This window comes from Rhinolophus sinicus, linkage group LG10 (assembly GCF_036562045.2).
Source record: "Rhinolophus sinicus isolate RSC01 linkage group LG10, ASM3656204v1, whole genome shotgun sequence".
Taxonomy (NCBI): Eukaryota; Metazoa; Chordata; class Mammalia; order Chiroptera; family Rhinolophidae; genus Rhinolophus; species Rhinolophus sinicus.
Window position 1 is genome coordinate 53,150,189 of NC_133759.1, and position 11,177 is coordinate 53,161,365.

The window sequence follows — 11,177 nt, forward strand, 5'->3', positions numbered from 1 at the left end:
ATGAAAGTGATCTGGAAGGCCAGGGAAGGCCTCTCTTGGGGAAGATAATTATCTGACAACTGAAGGAGGGGAAGTGGCTGACCAAGCAAAGGGGTAGGATGACAGTAGATGTAATCTTGAATACTTATATGAGCATATTATAATCTCTCCCCGCCCCTGCTGCCCCTGTTTATTTATTATAATCTGGTCTCATGCCAGCTGTACTTCTCTTAAGCCTAAATTAATATCTATATATCTATCTATATCTAGCTAGCTAGCTATCTAGCTAGCTATATTTTTTGAAGGCTCCCATTGCTATTTAAAAGAAAATTTCCCCCCTCACTTCCATTTCCTTTCCCCAATTAATGACACTAATCTCTTCTGGTCACCAGGTTGAGCATACAAAGCATGCCGTTTGAAGAAATAAAGGAACAGATTTTCTATTCTCCCTCTCTAAAAGAAAAATCCATCCAGAGGGTCTTATAAAGATGTCTTTCCTTCCACTGATTTTTCTTTGGGACACTGTTGTGTTTCCTTCAGGAAGACTTCAGGAACACTTAATTATCAGCCAAATAAGTTGAATCATGTCTCCAAGCTCAGTTTGACTCTTCGGAGCTCACTGAGCAATAGGCCCCAGGGGGCTTGCTTCAGCTGTTTGCATTTGCATTGGTTACTCCTGGTAACCAGGCCTTGAGGTAAAGGGAGAGAAAGAATGGATGGTGGCAACAAACAAACAAACAAACAACAACAACAAAACACCCAGATACTTGGCTGTTTATCCTGGGAACCATCCCCTTAGACCTGGCCTTTTCAGAGTGGAGAGGCTTGACCAAGAAAGGGCATGGGAGGAAGAGAAAGAATGGACAAGCACAGTGGCCTTTCACTTTAAAATAGAGGGTTTGGTTGTGACAAGTGCTCCAGGCACCCCTCTGTTGCCCACAACAATCGGGTGTATTCTCAGAGTGTTCTGAAGCCAGCACTGCCATCTTCATTTTGTTCCTTCTTTCCCAGTCTCACCCTTTTGCAGCTGCATGCAGGGTAGGGGATCCCATCTCGGGCTCAATAAGAACATGCTCTTAGCCCAGGTGGCCAGTAGCCACTCTGTGGGTGCTCATCATTTACCGCAGGAAAAGCGCTGTGTTAGGAGCAGAGCCCTTGTGCTGGCTCAAGAATCCTTCTCACCTGATCAGGTAGCGTTGGGCTCACATTAACAGTCACCAGAAAAGCCAACCTTGGTTTGCTGCCCAAGGCTATTATGCCACAGTAAAAGACTTACAAACATCCACAGAGTCTTGACCAGAAAGATCTGGCCAGTATTAGAATGTCAAAGAAGAATAAGGAAACTTGGTGACTCTTTTTCCAAACTCAAGGCAGGTAAAGCCAGAGGATTTTATTGCTCTTACAACTGAATATTCCCTGGGTAGATATGGCTTCAGGAATAGCATGGCTCAAGCGATACCAGGAGCCCTTGATGTCTTTCCTAAGCTATAAAAGAAAATTGGGGTATTGTTACCAGCAGAAGAAGAAGTGGTGTTGGGTTGTCACAAAATAATAAATGTTTATTTCATATAATTTAACATACTGAATAGTGTGTCTGGATGGGATTATTTTTTTCTTTCCTCCTGGAGCCGGCACTTCATGGATAAAGCAATGGAAGGGTATGTTTGTAGCATCACGCCAAGAAAGGATGGAGATAATGAGGTATACAAGGTAGCCTACTACGAAGTTAGCCTTTCTAGGACAAGATATCAAATTATTTCCTTAAAGCAATCTACCTAGAATCCAGCCACTATAATGGTGTCTTCTCCACTCACTGGCCCTGTTTTCATCCTCATGATGTAAAGCTCCTCTCTTCTTCGGAGCAGAACTGGTCAAAAAAAGAATGGCTGCCAACTCACAAAGAGGAAGTGGTATTAGGGTAGAGAAAAAGAAGGAGTTGGAAAGAAAGAGGTGGAATAAAATGTGAAGGAGAGGGTCTGTAGCTAAAGTGTTGGTCCCATGGGGATACTCTAAAAACCTTTAGTGAGGCTAAGAGCCATCTACAAAATGCAAGGGGACAATTCAGAGGCTGGGCACTACTTTCAAAGCCTACCATCCTTTGGAATTAGTAGAGATTGAAATAAAGAAGTTATAGCTTTTTCTGCCATTTTGGGGCCTGTGGAGGCCTGCTGGGAACAGGGCTTCTAAAATGACAAATATGTCTGAAGGCTGTGGTCCAAGGCCACTGTGCTGGCTGTCAGCGGGCTCTCCGGAACCAGACAGAGCACACAGCTCTTAAAACTGTAGGTGTTTATGCTCGAGATGAAACTGAATTCTGTCTGGGCAGGAGATGTGCTTATGTGGACAAGGCCAGGAACAACACAGTGACTCCTGGTGGCAAACCGAACAAAACCAGAGTCATCTGGGGAAAGGGAACTCGTGCTCATGGAAACAGTGGCATGGCTTGTGCCAAATTCCAAAGCCACCTTCCTGCTAAGGCCACAGGACACAGAATCTGTGTAATGCTCTACTCCTCAAGGATTTAAACTTACTGAAAAGTAAATAAAGTGGATTTGTTCTCTTGTAAAAAAAAAAAAGTTCTGAAACACTCTTTGGGGTTCTGGAGTGTGCATGTGTGTTGTGTGTGTATATACACATGTGTATATGTGTGTATGCGTGTTGGCCTGGTTGAAGGAAGGAGAGAAGCCGGCAGGTTTCTGAACCTCCCCCTCATGGAAGTTGGGGGCGGAGCAGAGCCCACAGGGTGGACCAACTAGCTGATCATTTTTTTTTTTTTTCTTTGTAAATGATTGTCCTACTCTCTCTCCTCCAAGATCAGCGTTTCCTATCCTATCACTCAGTAGCTATCTTGGGAGAGGTTAATGTCTCTATAGAGGCCGATATACCTGAGTGGTTACACTCATAGCCTTGGGGTCAGACAGACCCGGACTTGAGTCCCTTCTCTACCACATGCTACCCATGTGACCTTGTGCTACCTGTGTGACCTTGAGCATATTATTTCTCCTCACACATAGTAAACTCTCAATAACTAAGAGAGACGATGATGCAGATTTCTAGTATCTTTACTAAGTTTGCTTCTGTGGGATTTGGGGACTTGAATCTGAGGGTTAGATTGGGAAAAAAAAACAAAACATCTTACTGAAATAGAGAAAAATATTTGGGGTGAGAACCCCAGTTTTGCTATTGCCTGGGTATGAGACCACAGGAGCCACTTCACTGGGCTGTGCTTTGCCTTCTGTATCTGAAAGCGTGTTTGTACATGGAGGGTAGAAGCGATCAAAATGAGTGATGCTCCTGTCTCACAAGGTCGTGTTAGAACCTGGATTGGATCTTGCTGTGCAAATTCCTGCTGGGAACAACGGGCGGGGCATCAGAGGGCAGGATATGAAGGGGGGCAAAGGAGGAAAAGGGGAGAGGGGATGGCTCGTACTACCAGGTGTCGAGAGTAACATTGCCTTCCCGTCTCTTTGTGTTATTCAGAGCAAGAGGTGAGGCAGCATGGCTGTGAGGGACATCTTGGCGTCCATGTGTGGGACATCTATCCCAGCCTCCCTGTTTTCCGTCAGGAGTTGAGACCGGCCAGAATGGTGAACTTCTTTCCTAAGCCCAACTCAGAATTTTATGTCAGCAAATGTATTTAAATTCATCTGTTCTGATTTAGAGTTTCTTCCCTCTGAGCTGAGAGGGAGGAAAAATTCCATATATTGTTTCCTTGTGTTCTATGGAGTTATGGGATGCCTTCTATAATTCTAGAAATTATGACAAAGCATCCATAAAGATGAGGCAGAATCCCCATGCAGCAATTCCAGTAGCTTAAAGGAACTTTATTTAATACCCATTCATGGAAGTGTGGCAGCATTTGAAGACTTCATTTAATTCCTTCATCACAGTTGGAAAATGAGCACGCGGCAGCCTGGGTATATGGAGGCTCAGAACCTCCGCGGGGCCGCTTTCCTGAGGCTCATGTGTCTGGTTGTTTGGGCTTTGTCCACAGTTATTTTGTGCACTTTTAAAGAGCAATTGACTCTGTTTAATTTCCATTTAGAGCTCTCTCAGCTTAAAGCCAAATTCTTGCAAAAGTGTTCTGATTTAATTCCATTCAAATTAATTCAATTAAAAGAACATTTGTTGAGCCACTACTTGGTGCCACGCTAGGCCTGCGGGGAATACAAAAATCTACTGGACCAGGTCTCTGTTGCCCAAAGCTAAGTGGATATGCAGCAAGTGCTCCTTAAGTTTTCATGAACAGTAGGACTAAGGCAGTGTTGGTAATCCTGCACAGACTCTTTCTGACCAGCTGGCCAACCAATTCTTTTCCGTCTTCCACTTTTTCATCTTTATCTGCCTCCTTTACGTAGTAACAACACAGTTATCCAGTAAATATTAAGGACTTGATTGTAGGCTGAGAAGAGAGGCACTGTAGAGAGGAAAGCTAATTGTTTTCATTCATTTGCCGTAGCTGAGCTTGACCGTGTTAAGAGCCCAAGCAAGAGAGTCACTTGGTGTTGGTGGGGGGCAAGGGGGGGTCGCAGGTTGTTAACAAGGGAAAGTTGGCCTGTTTCAGCTCCAGCTTCTCATCTTCACATGGATGTAATAGTAACAATATGTACCTCACCTGCTATGAGGACGGAAGGAGCTAAAGTGAACAAAAGGTTGTTTTCCATCATCATCATCATCATCATTGGTTATTTTAGAAGAGAAATGCTTAGAGGTCAGAGAAAGTTGCATTTTATGGATGACAGTCTCCATCACCTATTAACAAGAAATATGTATCAATAATTAATAAATACTAGTACATACAACACTAATAAAAATGCTAACAGTTAAATGTTTCAAATCTCCCCCCCTCCCATGCCTCTTCTGGTCAGGAAGACTGTATCTGGGTATCTTCAATAACAGCCTCCTTTGCAGCTCTGAATCTTGGCCTGGCAAAGGGGAAAATGAAGGAAGCTGGGGAGTAAGTGAAGCTACATGATAAGTTACCGAGACAGAGAGACCCAGGTTGTTCTACAGAGCTGGTTTTGGAAAGAACTTTGAGGAGGCCTTGGAGAGGGAGATGACAAAGACTTGGGGATAGCCGTTTTTTTTGTTTGTTTGTTTGTTTTTTTTGTGTGTGTGTGTGTGTGTGTGTGTGTGTGTGAGAGAGAGAGAGAGAGAGAGAGAGAGAGAGAGAGAATAAAAGAAAAGCCCTTAGGGTAATCCCAGCGTTTGGGCCTGCAACCTGTGCAGCCCCAAAGGGCCCCAGGTTTTAAAGGGAACCAAACTTATGCCACCCTGAAGCTTTTTTTAGAGATTGGTTTTAACCTGTTTATTAAGAAACAAGCCTCAGAAAGAACTCTTGGCCTTTCCCCTCTTACCTGCACAAGCGATTCAGACAGAAACCTGCTTCAGGAAGGAAATCTTAGAATGCTGCCTCAGCCTAATTTGAATTAAGCGTGGTAAATAAGAGGACATCAGGCAGGCACCTGTTGCCTAGATAACCCTGGGTCCCATTGTTTCCGAGTTGCCCAGCAACAAACAGTGTTCTTACCATGTGTGCTCTCCTCTCCCTCAACTACTTGTAAGTCACCTATTCTCACTTCTGAACTCTAATACCCCTTCACCAGCTTTCTCCTTTGTCCAAAAATGTCTTACATACCCTGTGTTGCCTCAGTGTCGTTGAAATTTTTATGCCTATGTGAATTCTCCATGTAAGTGTATTAAAAATTTGACTTTCTCCTGTTAATCTTTGTTAATTTGATTATAAGCCCAGTTAGAAAAAATAAGAAGGTGAGAAAAAAGTATTATATTTTTAGCCCCCACTGTCTAATGCATTGTTGTTCTCTGGAAATTCTCAATTTTTGAACAAGGGACCCCACCTTTTCATTTTGTACTGGGCTCTGCAAATTATGTAACTGGTCCTGCCTTAGGGAAAGATTTGTGAAAGTTTTGCTGTTAAAAAATGAATGTAATCTCGTTTTAGTGTTTTCTTGAGAGTTAAACAGCTTTCAACTACTGGGGCAGGGGAGGGCAGTATTAAATTATGGGTCCTTTGACTAAAACTCCAGACTGGGCTGGGCCTCAAGGTGATTCAGCTTTACCCAGATCCCATAGGGGAAGAGCAGCTTTCCCCTCCCTCTGTTGTGTCTGTAGGAGTCCTCTGCACCCCTCCCAGCCCAATTCGTTTGCAAAATCCATGGGAAGTCTGCAGACAACCTCTGATGTGTGCTCACTCCATCAGCCTCTGAGGAAACCCAGTACAGCACTCTATCCTCCATTCTATTATTCTGGCAAAATGTTCCACGCTGACAAAAAAGGCTTACGGTGTTTCTTGGGGGTGGGGGCTAAGATAAAGCAAGCAGTGTTCCTTGCAATGCTGTGTGGGACGAGGAGAACTTCTCCATAAGGAAATTCAAACTTAGGAGACAGGGCACTTCCGTTGTCAGGTGTGTTTTGCGCAGAGCCACTTTCTTTTCCTGCTGCTTACATTCCGACAGAAAGCGCCCTACATTCCAACAGAAAGCACCCGTGTAGACAGGACAGCGCACTGTGAGTTCAGCCCATTATCAAATGGTTTCAAGGGTCATTTTGATCTTGTCAGGATCCGCAGGCTTCCTTTCAGCAGCCCTAAAAAGGCTGACAGGAACAATAAATGGTCAATTCTGAAACTCTTTATCAGAGTTATACCACGGGGCAAACTGTGCTCTAAATACCGATGTCCAGTCCCTGTCTCCACTTACCAACCCCCCATTTTCAGACATCGTTGCCCCCCATCTCTCACCACCTCATCGTCATCGGCCGATTTTGCCAACCTTGTGTGTGATTTGTGGTCACTTCTTTATCTGCTTCATAGTGCTCACACTATAAAGGACCAAACGTGACGTATACCTCGGATCATGCATTGGCTTCTGATATAGTGCCTGCATAGCTGTAATAGCTGTGCTGAGCGGAAGCTGAGAACAGTCACCCTTGCCACTCTCCATTTTTAGGGAGACTGTGATAGGTTGGAGGATTGCCCTATCCATCACTAGTCAGAGGTGATTACCTCTCACCCTTCTCTGCCTCCTCAATAAATGGCTCCAAATTTCAATTCCAGGAGACACATTCAAAATAGGGGTGTCTACAGTATGAAAAGAGTTATAAACATGGTAGAATCTAAAGGAAATCATAAAACCCAAGAGATAGGTTATATTAATAGGATATGCCACACCTGGTAAAGGATTTAGACTTTAAAAATATTAACATTTCTTCTATAACAGATTATTCCACTCATGGAAATTACAATTACTGTCTTTTTTTTTATACTGATAATGAAAATTACGTATATTTTCTTTAGACATGGTATTTTAACTAAGTGAAATAAGGCAGCAAGTAGTTCCAAATGGATTTCAAAAGTGTGTTGCCTTAACTTTCTAGATTTGTATGTCTTTATGAAAATTTTCTTGGGGCCTGGTTTAAATGCCCTAACTTCAGAGCTGAGCCAGCTCTAGACTGCCTGAAGAACCATCAAACACCCCTAATAATGAGGTCAATTTGACATGACAAACTGGTAGTAAAGAGCACTTTATACAACAGTAAAAAAACTCATATTCCCAGTATTACAGTGAAGCCCACAGATGTCCGATGAGAGTGGGGAGGGGCACAGGAGATCCCTGCAAGGTGGATTCTTCCCATTAGAACTGGACGTTGGTGTGAGCCAGTGTTTCTAAGGTGCGTTTGGCAGGATGCCTGCTTCACAGAATCCTGATAGGAAGGATGTTAAAAACAAATGAGAAGCGCTCTGTGGGAAGATGAATTTCAGGTTCTCTGAGCTGAGCAAAGCCAAAGGGTTATCTTATTGTAGGAAATCTCAGTGGCTTAAATTTGCTAAACTGATTTGTAAATATCCGAGGGCGGAGGGAGAACATGGCACAGAACACTTCCCAAACTTTTCGGGACTTGGAAAGTGTTTCTGAGAAACAGTCCAAGGCATTAGAGTTCTGGGTTCCCCTTAGGGAGCCTCCTGTCTTGGGCCTGGGGGCATCACTGGAGGGACATGTGGTGAGCAGGACGATGTGTGGCCCACAGTGTCATAGAGCCTGTTGAAGCCTCAGTGGTCTAGGGCCTTCTTGCCACCTGGGCGGGCACCTGAGGAAACCATTACTTTCCCTTTTGCCCATGGTGCTCCTTCATGACGTTCAGACAACAGTCCATGGTGATTAGACAGGAGGATGCACAGGCTCCAGCTCCAAAATATCAGGTTCATTTGCTCACGTTCTTTGAAGTTCTGTTTTCCCGTGAGAAATCAGAAAACCAATGCCAAGTGTCTATTTACACTGTGAAAAGAAAGTAGTTAAGACCCATGCATTTGTCCCCAAGTAACTCTGAATCTGCTGGGGTTTGAAAGGGATAGTCCCCTGGGATCCAGAGTGCTGGAGACCTGTCTTGCCAATCTCCTTCTCACTGCCCTCCCTCAGAGGTTCTGGAGACTGTTATGTACCCAAGGAACATGAACGTGCCTGATGCTATCGCTGTATTTACAGCTATTTGACCCTTGAGCTCCGGTGAAGACTTGAGGTCTAAGTGGAACTTCTAGTTCCCTTTCCTTTCACAGACCTAAGTCCCAGTATCTAGCACTGTCCAGCCACCAGAAGAAGTGGGGTGGGGGGTGGGCACTAGGATGGCTGGAAAATAACATGGCTCAGTGCACTCACAGCTGCCAGCCTGGAGAAGCTGGAAAAGTAAGAAAGAAGGCTGACAGGTCAGCATCAAGCCTATAAGAAACAGGCCCTGGCAACAAGCCCCATCCCATCTGATGTAATAACTGAGAGGCTGATTGTCTTAGTTCCTTCCGGCTCCTAGAACACAGTGCCACACACCGGATAGCTTTAAGCAGAAAACATTTCTTACGGTTCTGGGTGCTGGAAGTCTGACATCAGGGTGCCAGAACGGTCAGGAACTCATGAGAACCCTCTTCTGGGTCACAGACTGCTGACGTCTTGCTGTGTCCTCACATGGTAGAAGGAACAGCCAACTTTCTTGGGCCTCTTTTATAAGGGCATTAATCTTATTTCTGAGAGATCTGCCTTCATGACCTATTTACCTTCCAAAGACCCCTCCTCCTAGTATCATCACATTGGGCATTAGGATTGCAAACCATAGCACAGATGGGCTTCCGATAATGAAGAAGCAGTGAAGTCGGAGTCAGCATATGTGACTCTGGACACAGCCTGCTTGATTGGATGACCTATGGAGACCAGACTCCACCCTTGGCTTCTGCTTTTCATGCAAGCACCTGAAGACCTAGTAAGGGCCAAGCCACGTCCCTACGGTAACTACTAACATTACACTGCTCACCAGGTCCCATCTGCCTGGAGGAGGGGCCCTGGACCATAAATCATCCTGTTCTGGGCCAAGACTGGGAGCTGAGAGGAGAGGGGGCCAGTGCCACCTTCTTTGCCCACTGAATGCCTCCACATAGACATGCCTCCCATCCTTTAAAGGAGTTGAAAGTGCAGTTTGATTGACTCCAGTACATGGGTCAGAGAAGATTAGCGGGAGCATGTCCCTCACTCTTCTTTCTCTGGGTAACATGAGCCCCGCCTGAAAGAGCTGGTTTTCCATTTCTGAGCCTGTGGATTCTGATCCTGGCCCTGGGATCCCAGACTCTACTGAATAGCATCTAACTCGTCAGCCGGCAAACTTATGCCCCTCAGGTACACTGAGATGCCCCAGAGATACAGAGTTCTTCTATTTTTTGTTGTAATTCTTCTCCTATTAAGAAATGTTTCCTTATGTATAACATCGTGCTATTGTACTGTTCTTTGTGGAGACAAAAAACAGCTGTTTTCTGTGGATGAGTCTAACAGGGTTATGTGTGGATGAATCTTCCGTACACTTAAAGATGCTTGATCTTACTTTATCTCGGATGAAAAGTCTAGAGTTAATCTCTTTTCGTAAGTCTTGAGCTCCTTTTTTTGTTCACCATATTGTGAGTGTCCCCCAAAAAAGGTCCTTTAAATTTTTTAATTGTTAGAATCATCTGGAGACCTTTCTAAACATATTAAAGCACACGTCTCTCTCTAGACCTTCTGCATAAGAATTATAGGGGCCAGGGGTGGTTTATAGCTTGGGCAGCAATTACCATTCTTAAACAGGACAAATGAATTATTGGGATCTTGATGAAGTGTGTACCCAGCATACAGTCTCCCTTTCTCAGGTAAGGCACCCTATCTTCAGAAGAGGGTCTGGCATCTACGTTAGCATTAGCCTCATGGATGGACAGACTTCTGGTCCAAACAAGACCAGAATATTTTTCCAAGAGTTTGGAGATGAAACTTAGAGATAAGAGGTTACTCTCTGAATGTGAACAGAAATATGACCTGGACAAAAGGGTGACACCAAATTATGACATGAAGATAAAGAGTAGATAAAGATGGCCTTCAGAGAAGAAGTAGAATGAAGCAGATGCTGTCTGAGAGATTCAGGAGGTAAAAAGCAAGCATTGCGATGACTCTCTAGGCAGTGGGTGAGTCCCTGCATTCCTGCCCTGGGTTTCATGAAACAGTCTATGTCCTATGTGGTAGAAGTTCTCTTTTTGCCTAACCTGGCTAAAGTAGATTTTCATCAGCAACCACGATAGGGACCTAACCAAATACAGAACTAACAGCTGTACCGGAATACTTGATAAGCTCACAGCTTATGTGTTCTGTCCCTGTTGACTCGCTATGGAACTCTCTATTTTGCTTTCTTGAGAGGACACATGCTTTCTTGACTTCTAAATGGTATTTCATTAACAACAACTGACTGCACAATTTTAATACACTCCAAACTCTGAATGAGTACTGAATGTTCTTCTGTGGAAAAATCTTTCCACTTCTTTCAATAGGGAAAAACAAAACAAAACAAACAAAAAAACCTCACTAATATTTACTAACTGATGCATTCACTGAACAATCTGTAAAGTCAATATTATTATTGCCCATTTTACATGCGAGGAAACTGTGGCAAAGGGAAAGGAAATCACTTTCCTTAGGTCACAGAGTTTGTAAAGGTGAAGCCAAGATTTAGACCCAGATGTGACTATGCAGTCCAAGATTTCAACCATTTTGCTATATTTGGGTTGAAACCAAAGCTCATTGGTTGAAAGCAAAACTCTGGATGCTACTTGAGAAGTAAGTGCGAATATTGTTTCTTAACCATGAGAGCAGTCCAGTTAGGAATCTACAGGAAGAAGCAAA

General features: G+C 44.0%; 1 pseudogene; it reads left to right on the top strand.

The window, feature by feature from the left end:
• The first annotated feature begins 1,617 nt into the window (after positions 1–1,617).
• LOC141567342 (large ribosomal subunit protein eL33 pseudogene) lies at positions 1,618–2,504 on the top strand (annotated as a pseudogene).
• Positions 2,505–11,177: the final 8,673 nt, after the last annotated feature.